The sequence below is a fragment of the Pinus tabuliformis genome, chromosome 6 (genome assembly GCF_031772625.1).
Source record: "Pinus tabuliformis cultivar Carrire ecotype Pingquan chromosome 6, CPIR1, whole genome shotgun sequence".
In the NCBI taxonomy this organism is placed as follows: Eukaryota; Viridiplantae; Streptophyta; class Pinopsida; order Pinales; family Pinaceae; genus Pinus; species Pinus tabuliformis.
The window spans coordinates 1,627,042,110-1,627,059,624 of NC_142292.1; positions in this window are offsets into that span (position 1 = coordinate 1,627,042,110).

Below are 17,515 nucleotides of genomic sequence, written 5' to 3' on the forward strand. Positions count from 1 at the left end.
AAATGATTTTTCATTTTGGGGCTGAAATTGCTTAGGACCCTTGTTTGGTTTAGGACCATTCTTTTTAGGATATGAATTCTTAGGATTCTTTGAATTTGGTTGCTGTTGGGTGGCTAACGCTTTCTTGGAAGAGTTTCCAAGATTAAGAAGACCAAGGTGTAAGAGTTTTTCTTGTTCTCTTATTAAAGAATCACAAAAAGAGTCAAAGGAAGGGGGCTTGTAGTCTGTTCCTTGAGAAATGAAGGCTTCTCCTGTGGAATGGAAGGTGGAAACAAACACAGAGTAGGCTGGTCCCAACTTTGTAAGAATGGAATAGATAAGGTTACTATCTTCTTTCTTAACTTTAACACCTTCCAAAAGATATCTAAGGGTCTTGAACTTGGACAAGAAATCTTCAATGCAAGAAAAATTATTAGGGTCCAATGTAAGCAACTCGTTTTCAAGTTGATGGGCTCTAATTTCATTTTTAATCCCAAAAACTTTATTGATTTGTTTCATTGCTTCATCAGGAGTATCAATTTCTGCAATATGGAATCTAAGATCAGGAGAAATAGACATCCCTATCAATCCACGTGCTTGATCTTGCCTATTTTCCCATTTAGCAGCCTTATCTTCATCCTTCGGTTTCTTTTCTTGGCCTGAGGCTATTCTGTAGAGACCTTTACTTCTAAGTAAATCCTCAATGTAAGCCAACCATTGGAAGTAGTTGGTGCTGTCAAGGGTAACTTGGTATTGACTTTCCATTTCAATGGAAACTGAAGCTAAAGATGCTGAAAATAAGTGTTCCAATGGATAGATCTCGAAAAATTAGGCTGGTTTAAAAAAAATGGCTCTGAAAACGGCTTCCGGATGAAGACGTTATGGCTTTTTGAAAAAACATTGTTGAAGTTGCCGACGAAGTGCAGGAATGTGCAGAAATGAAAAAGTTTGCCCCCACAAAATGGAGACTTGAACCCAAGACCTCTACTCTCTTAAAATAGCTTTGAACCAATTGATCTATACGAAAAATTTGAGAGAGAGAGAGAGAGGGGGGGGGGGGGGTGTGCTTTGGGTTGTGTGCTTGCTTTGAGAAAGCTCTTTTTCCCTACAAAACAAAAAACACAAAACCCAACATGGACATGCAAAGAAAACGAACCTTACAGCTTGAAGTTAGCTTTAGCCAAAAAACTAAATATTTTCAAAAATGAACCTTGCGGCTCAAAGTTAGCTTTGGCCGGAAACTAAATATTTTCCTCAATGTTTCTGATTTTCCAGGATCACCCTAAGGCGCAGGGAAAAGAGCATACGCATGAGAAAAATCCTTCCTTTCTGTTTCTGATTTCCCAGATCGCACAGAGTCGCAGGGCAAAGAGCATACGCAGAAATGAAAGGTATAGATCCGGTAATAAAAAGGCTAAATAAACCGAAACCAAAATAAACAGAGAGAAAATAATAGTAAACTGCAAATAAACACTGTATACCTCCAGATCTTAAAAATGACGCAGCTAGGGCTACCGGAAACCTTTTCGCGTGAAACGAAAGGGGTTCCTCACTGGAACAGATGCTCCGAACACAACAAAGCAGTCCTCTCGGCCTGAAAGTAGTCAGAAATAGCAGATCTAGGAAACGGCAGTCGGATGCAATTCTACCGGCTTCAGATTTGGATCACCAATGGACGCGGCCCTCAAATAGCTCTGATACCATGTAGGAATTTACAGGGTAAGTTCCTCAGACAGAAAACCAAAAGGACACCGCTCACAACCAGATCGCAGATCAATACACCAGTATCAAAGAGGGAAACAGTCCACGGCCTGAGCCAACGCGACCACTTCAGGAAATTTATTAATAAAAGAATGAAAATTTACATATGTTTCTCTCATGCACGGATTACCCTACAAATGACCCTCCATGCGCTTTAAATAGAATTCATGGACCAATCGGGTGTCAAGCCACGGATCAAGTGTCGGTAATACCGAGGAGAGAATGAACCGTCGGATCACTACATATCGTGACCGTCGGATTGTAAGTTACAAAATGTACAACGGTAAAGAAACACACTTTACCTAACTCTATACCTAACTCTACACTAGACCAAGTTGTACTTAACTATTTCCTATGTGTCGGAATATCCTAACATTAAATAAGTTATTAAAAGCCAGAATAATTTTCCCCGTCAGAAATTCCAAATGGGTCTCCAATATGGTACCCGTTAGAAAGAAAAATGGAGATATTAGAATCTGTATCGATTTTCGGAATCTTAACAAAGCCTGTCAAAAAGACAATTTTCCTCTTCCACATATGGAACAGATATTACAGGCAGTAGCAGGCTCAGAACTGATGTCTTTCTTGGATGGATTTTTAGGATATAATCAAGTGCTGGTGCATCCCGAGTTGAAAACCACATTCAGAACTAAATGGGGCACATATGCATATCGGAAGATGCCATTTGGTTTAATTAATGCCGGTGTTACAATTCAAAGAGCCATGGACATCGCATTTAAGGGTTTAGTCAATAAATCTGTAGTAATTTATTTGGATGATATAACAGTGTACTCCAAGAAGCGAAGCGACCATCTCAGAGATTTAAAACAAATCTTTCAACGATGTTTAAGGTATGGGATTTCACTTAACCCAAAGAAATCTTTTTTCGCATTAAGTGAAGGAAAACTTCTAGGATTCATAGTGTCAAAATCCGGTATTCACATTGATCCTGACAGAATCAAAGAAATCTCTGAAATATCTCTACCTCATAATAAAAAAGCCATGCAATCTTTCCTTGGTCAAATCAATTTTGTAAAGAGATTTGTCCGAGTTTTTTCACGAATTGTGTCTCCTTTGCAAACCATGATTAAAAAGAATTCAAATTTCAAATGGGGTCAAGATGAACATGAAGCATTCAACCTGAACAAACAAGATATTATTAATGCTCCTTCTTTATCAACCCCGAATTTTTCAGAATCTTTTGTTTTATACACATTTGCCTCAGAGAAATCATATGCTGTGATTCTAACTCAAGCGAATCAAGAAAAAGCGGAAGCTCCAATTGTGTTTTTTAGCTCAAATTTACAAGGTGCTGAACTCAATTATTCAGACGTGGAAAAACAGGCCTATGCTGTTTTCAAAGCGGTCAAATATTTCAGAACTTTCTTACTTAAAACCCATACTAAGATCATAGTACCGTTTCCAACGGTAAGAAATCTTCTAGTACAGAAGGATATGGGCGAGAAAAGAGAAAATTGGATCACTGCTTTACAGGAATACGACCTTGAGATCAAACCAACAAACATTGTAAGAGGTCAAGGCTTCTGCAAAATGTTGGCTGGAGCATCGCAAATCTCTAAAATTTCATCCGAAGAGATACAAATGTATGAGGTAAGCCTAAATGATGCAAAATCATTGTATGCTGATATCATTTATTATCTTAAGAACGGGTATGCTCCATCACACATGGATCACACTAAGAAAAGAGCTCTGAGATTGAAAGCTAAACAATATCAGCTCATAAATGATATTATTTTTAGAAAGAATTGTGATTCTGTTTTTCTTAGATGTCTTGAAAAAACTGAAGCTGAAAATTTTTTGCAGGAACTCCATGATGGACCGGAAGGCGGACACTATGTTGGAGATGCTACTGCACATAAAATTTTACATGCAGGATATTACTAGCCTACGCTGTTCAAAGATTCACACAGTTACGTGAAGAAATGTCAAGTTTGCCAAACTACTGCTGGAAGACAAAAGAAGCCGTCCCTGCCACTACAACCGGTAAATGTCGAGCAACCATTCAGTCAGTGGGGCTTGGACATAATAGGTGAGATCGTTCCTCACTCTTCTAAGCAGCATAGATACATCCTCACGGCAACAGATTATTTTACTAAATGGGTAGAAGCAGTTCTTCTCAAGACAACTAATTCTGAAAATATTATCGAATTCATAGATCAATTTATAATCACTAAGTTCAAATTGCCAACGGCTTTAATGTTTGATAATGCATCATACTTTTCTGGAAATGCAATGACTGAGTTTGCACTTAAAAGAGGGTTCAAACTAAAATATTCGGCCAATTACTATCCACAAGGTAATGGGTTAGGTGAGTCAACAAATAAAAACCTAATCAAGATTATTAAAAGAACAGTTGACCAGAACCAAAAGAATTGGCATAAAGCTTTGGTAAATGCTTTATGGGCAGATAGAATAACGAAAAAAGCTTCGATCGACACTTCCCCCTTTAATTTAGTTTATGGGAAAGAAGTGGTTCTTCCAACTCACTTAGTCATTCCCTCTTTGTCTTTAATAAAATACATTGATGAAGTACCTACTTCCTCCATACAACTAAGACAAATGGAAATAATTAAATTAGAAGAGCAACGAGAACAAGCTAAGATAACCCATGCTCATCATGAAGCGCTAATAAAATCCTCTTTTGATTCAAACATAATGGCCAGAAATTTTTTTTAGATGGGAGATTTAGTTTTAAAATGGGATAAGGCTCATTAAGAAAAGGGCAAACATACAAAATTTCAAAAGAAGTGGCTTGGTCCTTTTCAGATTGTTGAAGTCATAGGTCCATCAACGTTTGTCTAACAGGATTTAGCAGGTAGAAGGGATTCTTTTCATGTTAATGGACAAATCCTTAAAATATATTTTCCATAGAAGATTATTCTTCTATTTTGTAGAATAGTTTTATTTTTCTTTTTTTTTTCATAATAAAACCAGTTGTAAATGGTTACTATCGGTATTCACGAAAAGACACCAATTCTCTTTCAGATTTTGAGCTTTTCGCTTGTATAAATAGAAATTTTTTGAAAATCTGATCTTTATTATTGACAGATACAGTTAAAAACTTTAGCCTAGATATGATACTAGTTTCAACTTCAAAAAATTTGATGAAAGCAACCTTTAGCGAAGAAATTGTTTTATATCAGCACAATGAAAGGTATCAATAACGAAATAAAGATTCTCTATAAAACTGCTGTTTTCAAACTCTATTATTGTCGTCCAGAGTTTTCTTAAGGAAAACAATGATTTCCCCCCTGTTAAAGAAAATCGCAGCATTCAGAGAGACAATCCAAGAAACACTATATCTCAAAGAATAAGAGGTCTCATCACGAGCTGGCTTATCATGATCACAGATATTATAACTTTGCTGACTTTGCCAAACACTGTCCATCAAAATAGGGCAATGACTCAAGATTGTTGAAATCAAAAGACAAGGGGTCTCATCACGAGCCAGCTTGTTCAGCAAAAGTGTAAATCAAGTGAATGACTGTGTCATAATTTGGCTACCAAACCAAGACATTGTTCTTTAAGAATAAAAAAGGAAAAAGTGTCAATGTGGATTTTTCTTTGAAGGTTGTAGATAACCTTAAGCAAGATAAAGGATCATTGTTGGGTAACAGGTAACCCTGTCGAGGCTATGGACACCTGCTGGCAGCAGAGGCTCTATCTACGACAAACGAGCATATTTTAAAGCTAGCACATAGAGAAGACTTTATTTTATCTTTACAAGACCAAGTAATGGCTGATATAAATACAAGGACAAGCCTGAGGAAGCAAACAATTAGAATAGGAAGAGGTTGAAACAAAATATCATTGATAGAATAAGGCATAATGTACTCTATCTGTCCATAAAAAAGTTTAGATTTATGAAAATTTTTCTGTTTTAGAAGTTTAAAAAATTCAATAGAAAAGCAGAGATAACTGGTTCTTCCAAGTGAATCGCCATTTTTGTGGCCACCAACAACCCCCCTCCTTCTTTAGTATTAGCAATAACACTAAAGAAGTGGGGACCCTTAGTAAAAAATTCAAAAAAATTTATAATTTTTTTGTTGTATTATACTCCTTAAAAATACATCGCATGGAGAAGAGTAAAACATTTCTTTATGAGAACAATAAAAAACTGCGAAGAAGCGACGCGAAATTCATCGCATCGCATACATTAAGAAGCGCCCATAAATGAAAGAAATCTCTGATGGCCGATATGCGACATCGCATAAACAACACACAATAACTTAACAAATTGCAACGATTTGCGATCTGCGATCTTGCGATAAGCGCGATGTTGCGATAATGCGGTCTGTGATCTTGCGATAATGCGATCTGCGATCTTGCGATAAGCGCAATGCTGCGATCTTGCGATAAGCGCGATGCTGCGATTCTGTGATAAACTGATCAGGAAACTCTGCGATGACACATCTTGATAATGCAATCTATGATGTTGTGATGCGAGTCGCAGTAGTCACCCATCGAAAATTTTCCTCGGCTCAGCATTCAAGAAAAGCTATCCCTAAACCAAAAATTGGGCGCACGCCTTAATGGAAATTAATGAATGTACGCCAAAGTATTCATGAAGGACAGTTTTGTGTTTTTCGAAGAGTCATTTCACTATGGGTGTCATGATTTTATACATTCGTAGAGCTTAGAGCTTTCGTGTCAAAATTTATTATCATTACTCTTTTCCTTTGCGTGAACTGCAGGAATAAAAAATAGGAAACAACATGAAGCAATGTGCAGGAAACATCTAAGGAAAAAGGGAAAGTGTCAATGCTCGGAGAACAGAGAAGAGATGTCCTCATAAACAGATACCGCATGCAACAGAAACGCAGATTTCAGAGTATTACTGAACAGATGCTGATATCAATAGGCGATTCGACACTCAAGGTCAAAAGCTCACAAAAGCAGCATGTTTACAAAATTCTGAAGCTTATGCCCAGTAAAGGAAAAAGCGCTAAAGGCGGAAAACGCACCAGAAAGGCCCGGATCAAAGAACGGAGGCAGTTTTCGATGCATTGCTAAGAAAATTGTTCAGAAAGCAAAGTCCCTAATTTGCTTAGTCATACACGAGTCCGGAAACCGAGATAGCAAAAGAAGAAGCAATTTGAGAGAAATTTGGGTTGTTACCAAGTATATACACAGTAAATTCACCCAGCCAGAGGATGATTCCCAAAAATATCTTCTAGTTTACTAAAAAGTGGTGCCAGTGCTTGCCATTTCTATTTGCGTAGCCCAAGAAAAAGTAGAAAACAACCAGCTGACTCTTCCCAGGCAAATGTTGCATACTCGCAACATTAAGGAGAAAATGCAGAAATAGTTAGGAATTAGATTCAATTTTTAGAAATAAGTTTGCTTAGATAAAGGGAGGTCATTTAAACCGTATCCTAAATTTATGTAATTAAGTTATTTAGTTAGCAGTATCTAAACCCTTCTCATGAATTTAGAGAAGGGTCCAAAAATTTGTCAAAAACTTGTCCTCAGAACATGCACTTTTGCACCCTCAGAGGAGGTTTTGATGAATGAATGGATCAAGGTTTATTAATGTTTGCATTTGATATCTGCTACTGATGTTGCACTTCTGTACTCTTGGTAGATATAATGGTACTTTTATCTCTTGGCCATTTCTGCTTATATTCTTAAAGTGATATACAGTTTTTAGTTGTTTATATGTTATTGCATGAATGTTTGAGTTACCATTTGGCACTTTTGTACGGTGGAGTCATTTATTTATGTTTGATATATGAATAATTTATTATGCAATATGATGTTCACAACTGTTTTGCATAACTTTTTATGCAAAGTGGTTCATCTTAATTGATTTCCATTCTTATGATAGTTGAATGATCTTTATTACCAGTTATTATTTGAACTCTCTTTAGATTGCATAATAGAATAAATACACCCTGGGTTAGCATAGATTAGATGTGCTGTTTTCATTAGATTACAATACCATAGAATTAGATTAAAGTAGCTTAGATTAGAACTCTTAGATCAACATCATCCAACTCTGCACACACACACACCCTTAGATTGGGAAACTGGTCCCATTATCCCCAGTCGGACCCGCTATACCAAACGGATGAGGAACTGCCAACCAAGGTCCGGACCGGGCAGGTATCCCCCTTGTTGTCGACCCGATTTTCGGGGCTTCAACAGGTTGTCATGAGGAACTTGATGTTGATTTTGTGGGATGCATCATCAGGAGTATATGATTGGTTACATGATTTTATGCAGCTTGATTACATTCTTGTATGATGGGTTGCATTCTTGGTTGTTTGATTACATGTATCAGTCTTGTAGGTTGGTTACAATAATTGATTGCTTATGCTCAAATACATGCGTTCATATGTATGTGTAGTTGATTAGGAATTGCTTATGCATGTTGATAGTTGCATGTGGCAATGTGTAACATGTAGTAATGGTTGTTGACATGCATGAGGTCATAACATGCATTGATGAAATGGCCTTGCATTAATGACTGGACCCTAACTAGACTGATGTTTATGCATTGATGCACTTATTCGATATATGTCTATATGCTTCTATGATTATGTTATGCATGTATTATGCTGATTTGATGATCTTGTAGACAAGGTATGTTGGGATGGGGTCCCCATGGGTAGAGTTGAATTAAATTAGTCATTTTTGTAAAGAATGTAAAGTCTCCGCAAACTGTGGATGCGGAGCGCACAAATAGATAAGAGTCAAATGGGTCTTAGCCCCTTGTTTTGGTTGGATTTTGGATTCTCCCATGGTCCGCAGACCATGGTATTGTATGAAGGAAAAGTATAAATAGTTGAGTCATATCAAGTCTTAAAAGAAACTTTAGATAGATAATTGGGCACGTAGAAGAGTTTTTGTTGTCTTGAGCAAGAGCTAAGGCAGGAAAGCTCTACTTCCTGCACTTAGGTAGAGAAGGGAAGGCTCCTGCATTTGAGTGCGCAGGAGGCTTGGGTAGAGTTTGAAGCTGAGTGTGTGGACCCCTGTAGTTGTGTGCACAGGGAAAGAAGAGTCTGTAATCGGTGAATTGAAGATCAATAGAGACAACTTTTTGAAGAAGTACTGAGTATTTCCATTGAATCTGTTTATGTTATATTAATGATATGTTTCCCAAATTACTGAATGAATAATACGCGAATTCATTGAATCTATCTTGATAATGTATGAAATGAATGGTTATCCACTTCCACAAAGTTACAAGCTATTTCTCTTATGTTTTCTAATGAATTAAGTAGATCTACACGAGCTCTGATCTAGGGTTTCTTGCTGATGCGCGAAAGTAGGTAAATCGATTGTTTAATGTCTGCAAAAACAGATTGTGAACCTTAATGAAGGTATGAAGGCAGCCTTAACCTAGTTAAATAACGAGCCCTAGAAGTCTATTGATCTACGCGGAGGCATATCTAAGGCACTGAAAGACATCACACTAGTATCTGGATGCATACAATTGGTTCTTGCATCCCCCAATGCTGCTTCAGGTGAGACTACAACCTACGCTACGTGGGTTGTTACCGAAAGGGCCAGCAGTGTAGGGTTGTGCTGGTTGGCACAACTAACTTTGAACCTGGGTTAGGACCCCCTAAGCCAGCAAATGGTTTCATTGCTGGGATTAGGATTTGCTTAAGAGATATGTGATGTCGCATCATTGGAATCCCACTAAAAACGAGATTGAAAAGTGGTTAGATCAGAAGATTCACGAATTTGCAGCTCAAGAAAATAGGAATCTACACCTATCAAGGGAGGATTGGTTGAATAGGTATCTGTATACAGAGGTACACAATATTTTCTTTAGCACTTTTCCAATTTAATTATATGAGTGGTTAGCTAAATTAACAGACAATCAAGGAAGGTGGAAGCTTGATAGTCTTATAGTGTGGACACCAGAATTGGTGTGAATATTAGAGATATTTGATAACAAGATCATGTGGCCTGTCGATCACTAGACTAATGGAATTCTGGGAGGATTTATGACTGAATTTGCAGTAGACACATCCGTTAGTTATAGCGAAGCAGAGTATAAATTATTCAAAGGACCACAAGGTAAGTATGTCAAGTCATTGAATACTTGGATTAAAATGTTTTTGTGTGAAAAGTGGATAATGCCATTACCTTAATGTTTGGAGATACACGAATTGGTAGATTCTTTAGAAATCGTGAAGAATCAGGTACAGATTATAGCCCATTGATTAGGCCTCCTTCAAGTGATGATGAAGGGGTGGTGCAGACTGCACCTCAAAGCGCTGTTCAACTAATAACTCAGGGTATTCATAGAACACATCATTCATCCACTCCACCTCCACCATTCATCATGGAAAGCGCAATGAAAATGTCGACCTTCAAGGGAATAGGAAGTGAAGATCCTGAGCGATTCTGGTTTGTTGCGAACATTGTATGGACAACACAATAAATCACCGATGATAATATAAAGAAGGAGCAGTTGGTTACTGTTATCACTCCAAGAAACTCTCCTAGGTTGCAGCTCAGAGATGCCTGGTAACATATAATATTCAATATTGTTCTCTGAACTATTGGAGTGAATGATGGTTTGGATCAAGCCAGATAACCATTTCAACTCTGTTTTTCACTCAAGACATGCATGAACACCCTCATCTTTACAAGGCTTGTTACAGGGAAAAGTTTTTATGCAGAACTGCTAATCCCACTAAGGCTGGTAGCTACCTTAGAAACAAACAAAGTAAAACTACTTTCGTTTCCCTTTATGAAAGATAGATGAGAGAAGAATAAAGGAGACCAACCTCTGTCTTGCACTTGGTTCCTTGCTCGATTCCTCTCTCTTCTGATAGTCCTTTTCTACTTGCTTTCTTGTATACCCAGCTTCGCAGAGTACCTGTAGAATCAAAGCAGCATAACACTATACAAGAACATGGATCTATTATCATAAACAATCTAGGATCAGATGTAAATTGACCATACAAATGCATAAAAAATAAATCACACAAGAGTATGGAGGAAAACTTGAATAGATTTATTAATAATCAAGAAAGAGCCAAGAGAGTTACAACCAATCGTTCTGACCCAGCATCATCCTCTCAGCAAGTGAGCCCTTCTTCTCCTCATGAAAAGCTTAGATCACCCAACACTGTGATGTTGCCTCAAGAAACCAACAACAATTCCTTACAAGATGCAAAATTCTAGCCTCTGGATCTCTGGGATGAGGGATCCATATATAGATGTCTGCAAGGGAGATGAGTCATCTTGTGATTTGATTAGTGTCTTCCCTCTGATAGTTCTTGATTCCACTTGGAGATTGATGATCTCTTACTCATCCCTGGTCGAATTCAGAGAGGCAAGTGTCACAGGAGAAGTTTCTGGAAGATTCCATGCCTCTCCACCTTGCGGATTGACACTGCCATTTGTCCCTTCTCGCCCATCGTACCCCATAGAAGGGATTTTTGAAATGAAATGCACCTACTGTGTGTATTTAGGTGAGATGCAATGCAATTTACCTACGGAGCAGGTGAAATGGTCCAGTTTTGACCAGTTCTGAGCATTTTTTCATGGAGAACTTCTGGGAGAAGCTGTAATCAGTTGACCTTGTTCTTTTAGGGGTTGGAACAACACTTTTAGGGACTTAGGAGCCCTTAGTTTATGGACATTTATGCTTGGGGTTGCAGTGCCCAAAAATGTCTATAACAGTTGCCCCCTAAAGCATGAGGTCGTTAATCTTTTTTGATGTCGGGTGAAATGCTTTATCATGAGGATCCGAAGTTCTTTCAAGCTGGAAGGAGACTTGTAATAAGATACAATACAATACATTATCTTCATAATACTTTCATGATTTAGTTGAGGCGGGTATTCCCATGCTCAGCTTTATAAATTCATTTTCATGTACATAGGACAGAAAATCGTCTGAGTGTAGACTGATGATTCTGGTAGAGCCATCATCCTTTAGATTGGATGATTATCTATGTAGCAATGATGTACATTTGATGTCTTTATTTTCCTGAATATATATCGCAGCCCCGATGGATGAAACTAGATCCGAGGTCTTCAATCTCATTCGATCTTCACTCAAAGTACAAGTCGATCCATGTGAGGATGTTCTGGAGTCGAACATGGAAAGACATCGCCTGGTTACTAGCCAATGATGTAAGTTGTTAACAGGCGCGAGAGGAATCACCGATAATGATAATGATCCTCAAGGTACTGCAGTACAATTCACGTGGTGTGAATAAGGGACTTGGCATCGAACACCACGCAAAACCTTTCGGTCGAAGGCCATTGATGTAAACCTGTCGCCGGAAGTGAGAAACTTGCCATTGAGGCATGCAAGCTTCAAAGTACTGAAATGGGTGTTCCTAGATCGACTTCTCGGATAATGAGCTGATGTCAACAAGAAGTGATCTATCATAGGAGGGCCTTAATGAATCCCACATCAATGACACGGAACAGAGCAAATGATTTTAATGGAGGTGAAAACGATCTGGTGATATAAGATTCAGGGTGGTGGTCATGAAAGAATGGAGCATAAATGTATTGCAGCGGGTGAGACACAGGTGAATTCTCTGAGTGACTTCTCTTGAACATATTGGCGACACTGACATGATGGATTTGTAGCATTAACCCCAAATGTGGATGGTGTGATGTGATCATGGTGATGTGACCGGTGAATGAAACAACCCGACCCGACTTGGATGCGGAGTGAAAGTAACATGTTCAAGAGCGACTTGCTACCAACAAAGTTTCTTCAAGTTTCCTTCCCAATTTTTCCCCAGTCATTGCTGACCAGTACCTCTTTATTTTTTTCAAGCTTGAGGAGGATAACATATGCTTGTTCTATAATTTTTCCTTCGAGAAAACCCATCGCTATGTTTTAACGAGACTAGCAATAGTGAAACTCGTTCTTGTCTGTTATGGACAAGTTTGTCGCTATTAGGTTTTAACGAGTTTAACGACAAAGATAAGTCGGTCCTTTTCAATTTTAGAGAGTCTAAAAAGGGACATAAAGGAAACTCCAAAAATCCTTTTTCTTCATCTAATCCCTTAGGTCCGAAAAAGTATAAAACAATACAGAAGGGATGAATTTTCGGTACGAGACTCGTTTTTTGAGGAACGAGTGATAAATTTGGGTAGCAGCTGATTCCAGGTAAGGTTTGGAATTTTCCAATCACGGCAGTGTCACAAGGATGGCTAACAGGATCACTCTTCGCATCTGTTCCTCAAAAGGGGTAAACAATCAAATGGGGGTGAATGATCAGCCAATACAAAATGGAGGTGATGATGAGAACATGACCAAGGCTTTAAAGGCTGAAGTACTACATTCACGATGGTTATTTACTGGAAATTGGTTCATTTTTTTTTTATTGAGCTTAAACATTGGGGGAAACATTTGCTCATGACTTATGTTTATTTTTTAACGAGCTTGAACTATGTGCTAAAACTGCTCGATTAATCCAGACGTATAATAAGAATGTCTCATTTAAAACGGAAATTTTTCAAATCTTTGCCCCACATCCTATCTTTATGCAAGTTAGGAAACGACCAATCCAAAAAAAAGATAAATGATCGCTCTTCGCTTGCACGCCAAAAGGTTTGCATGCCCCCGGGTATAAAACAGAGTTTCAAGGTCACCTTTTATTCTACCGATAAAACATTTGTTTTATCAGGAAAGGTCTACCTCTTTCAGGTTACCAAAGATTGTTCTATTCACACCGCAAACAAACCACTTCTTCGGTGATGTCTACCGAAATAGACAAAGGCGAGCGGTGCAGACGCCTCCACTCACATAACTTTGACGAGGGAATCTTATTCTAGTCTAACCCCCTTTTCCAATCACAGACGGGAGTACCAGACTAGTCATATATCTCTCGCAGAAACCTACCCTATACCCAAAGTTTTCCTGCCGAAGCAGACCAGGGTGCATGCCCCCTGGGTTTCAGTCATGTCCTCCAAATCACTCGCGCTCATCAGGTGGACAGACTGGGGATTGATGAGACATTCCTTGCACGAAAAGACCATTTAGGTATGGTATATGACTATTTGCTATGTGTGAACCAGGAAATGAAAGCTGGTCTACGAGCTTGACCACTCTTGCTTTGTGCGGAAAACACATTACTCTAAAGAGTGAGGAGACAATTGCTCCCATGCAATAAATATAGTCTCGTCCAAGGAGTAGATTATAATCCAGGGGTCCTTGGACTACCATTACATTCATTTGAACAGTTTTCCCTCTCAATGTTATGGGCATATTGGGAAGGATCCCTAACAGTTGACTGGTTCCTTTGTTAAAGCCTATTATATTTCTCATCTCAAGCAAAAGCGATGGCGAACCAAGCGCTTTCCAAGCAGTCGAGGAAAGGATACTCACAAAAGCCCCTTCATATATGATGGTACCGGCCATGACCATTCTATATATTTGAGCAATGATTCGGAATGGTACACTAGCTGGTAAACTGGGTCTGCCTAGCTGATTCCAGTTGAAGGAAACAACTAGGTTGCTTGGAGGTGGGACCGAATAGACGACCGAGTACGACTCTGACGAACTTCCTTCCTGCGGTAAAGGAATGGGTAAATTTCCCCCATGTTCATCGGAGTCTGTGCTTACGAAAAGAATTTGGATGGTGTCATCCTTGTTCTCTTAGGTGACTGTATCATTTGAAGATGGAACCTTTGAAGGCAAGACCGGGTCAACTTCCGCCTTGACCTTTTGACTTTCATCTGGTATGGGTTCAGAAGGTTTATCTTCAATGATAGATGCTTCGGCCGACCACCTGGGCGGGTCAACCGGATTTTCAACTAGTGACGGACTCGGCAAGAGTTTTTTATATCCAGGAGGAAGTCGTAACGGTGAATCTGGATTATCGTCCAAAACTCTTTTAGCCTCATCTAAGAAGGGACAACGGTGGATGGCATGATCGCCTTTGCACAGTTTACAAGGAAATCTATATTTTCCTTTTTGTCCTGGGGCTTCACTTTCACTAGTTGATGGTGTGCTTTCAACATGATCATCAGAGGTTGACGACATCGGATTGTGCAAACGAGGAGACCAGTCCCTTAACATCCGAGGGATGCAAGGACAATCTCGATGAAAGTGGTCTCCTTTGTAAATGACACATGGCAATTTAGGCTTGGTTGGTGCAGTGTGTGGATTTTTGCTAGACGATGCTTGGTTGTCCCTCTTCGCCTTTGGCTCCTTCTTCTTCTTCTCTTTCTTCTTCTTTTCCTTCTTCTTCTCTGGTACTTGATTTTTGGCTTTACCAACCTCATCAAGCGAAGAGGAAGGAGGAGAGGAAGAATTGGAGGAAGTAGAGGGTTGGGGGGTAACTCCGGAATCGTCTAGCTGTTGACTCAATTGTTCAGGAATTGCGGTGTTTTGAACGACAGAGGTTGAGAAGAGCCATACGGGCAAGCCTATTGTCAATCTTGGAAGTGACAATGTGGCCATATGGGGTGCACCAACATCTCCCCAAGAGGAGAAGGGACTAGGATTTCCTCCAAGGGGAACTCCTTGGTTGGTGGACTCCATTTTCTTCAACCTAAGACCAACGTAGGAAAGGTGATGATTATTCCATTTAAAATAAATTTTAGACGCTTTGACACAACTTGTTTTTTCAATTTTAAAGAGTCGAGAAAAGACAAAAGATGACTCTAGTCGCCTTCGATTTTTAATGAGCCTGAAGTGACAAGTGCTCAGATGGACCTTTTCCGTTAAGGAGTCTGAAAAGGAACGAAATTGACTATTCTAGAAATCTAGACAGAGGGATTACCAAACCAATCACAAAACTACAGAATACTTTTTACAGTACGACAGTCAATCTTCCCGAATGTTGTGTTCAGTGCATTGCGATCGGTAGGGTGGCAGACATGGCTTCCTATGGATAAAGGATTAAGCCTATTGTGGTCTCCCAAAATATACTCGACGGTAGGTGGGAGCACAAGTCCGTATTGGCACTTATCGTCTCAAAGTGGAGGAATCACCCAACCAACAGTGAGAACAACAGTTACCAGGCTTTACGTCGCTGGAATACATCTCTAGCCTAGACTTCTAGATGTTGTGCGTTAGGTTCCAAACCGTTGTTAGATTCATTAAATTTATTTTATAGTTGATCTTGCTTAAGAAATTTTCCTTTCAGGTTCACCGCATGATGTAGATGTACAATTCCTAAAATGCAATCTAAGATGATAAACAATCTTTTTATCTTCTTTGTGCAATGAAAATCCTAGCTACTAAGCAAAGAGAGACAGTATTCTTTCAACAAAGAGCAAAGAGCACACACTATATGCACTGTCCTAAATCAAACCAATCAAATAGTCTAAATGCAAATGCACATGCATGTATTTGTTTTCAGCCTTCTTAATATGTGAATGATAAAAAGAAAGCTAATGCGCAAATCTGAATTATTTTCAAAGCGACAATTACTAACAAGTTTCTTTTCAAAATCAAAATGAAGACAATGACAACACTTTGCAATTTGGAAATGAAAACTTTCTTTCGACACCAGAAAAACTACTAATTCAGATCAAACACAATAGTAACGGGGTAATCGACTATCAAGAGCAATCAGACTCTCTTATATGACTGAAAACGACACTTGCGACACTTTCAAATCAAGAAATGACAGTACAATTACGTTACTTTTTTGCAAAGGAGAACTGAAAATGACTTAACAAATACACAAAATCATTTACAGTTCTTTGCACAATGGAGGCGGAATAACAGCAAGGAAAGGGGTTTCAAACAGAGGTGTACTGACTACAGGCAGCAAAACTCATGAATAGAACTGAAAAGAATGAACATAGAAACCAAAATTTAGGAACAATGTCTAGTCTGATCAGCACACCTGTAACACAGTGAAACTGAAATGCAACGCACCCACTGAGTGTACTTAGGTGAGATGCAACGCACTTTGCCTATGGAGCAGGTGAAATGATCCTGATTTGACTAGTTCTGAGTAGTTTTTCATGGAGAACTTCTGGGAGAAGCTGTAATCAGTTGACCTTGCTCCTTTAGGGGTTGGAACAACACTTTTAGGGACTGAGGAGCCCTTGGTTTATGGACATTTTATGCTTGGGGTTGCAGTGCCGAAAAATGTCTATAACACTATCCATACTAGCTAAGGATTTTCATTGTTAAATTGAATGGAAATAATGCTTATCATATTAGTTTCATCTTAGGAATTGCAAACATACATCACGTGGCGAACCTTGAAAGGAAATTTCTAAAGAAGGTCAACTTAAAATTTATCTAAATTTACCGAATGGAGCATTGTCACTTAACGAAAAACATTTAGAGGTCTAGGCTAGAGACGTGTTTCGACATCGTAAAACAAAGTAGCTGTCGCTAACTTGTCTGCAATACATCCCGAGTGCGATACCTCATTCCACGTAAGTGAGTACATCATAGCTCGTCCACGTACCCTCGGGTATATAGGGAAATGTTACAGTACGTAAAGTATATGGGAATGCTCTCACTGTGCGGTTTTGCATTAGACATCGCTTATACAGACTAGGCCTCCATGTACCTTTGAGTATATATGGGAGGACAACATTAGGTTGCTATCCATCCTTAGGTAACCATGTTAGCTGCCTTGTACAATGTGATACACCGAACACAACATTCGGGGAGATTGCCTGCCCGTACTTCTTGGTTCGTCAGGAGGTATTCTACAGTTCACAATTGCCTAGTAAACCTTTTGCCTAGATTATCCCTCTTTTTTTTTTTTGTTAATGTTACTTTGATTAAAATAAATTTAAATGACCGTGAATAAAATCCTCCACGCTCACTCCTTATTTGATCTTATGT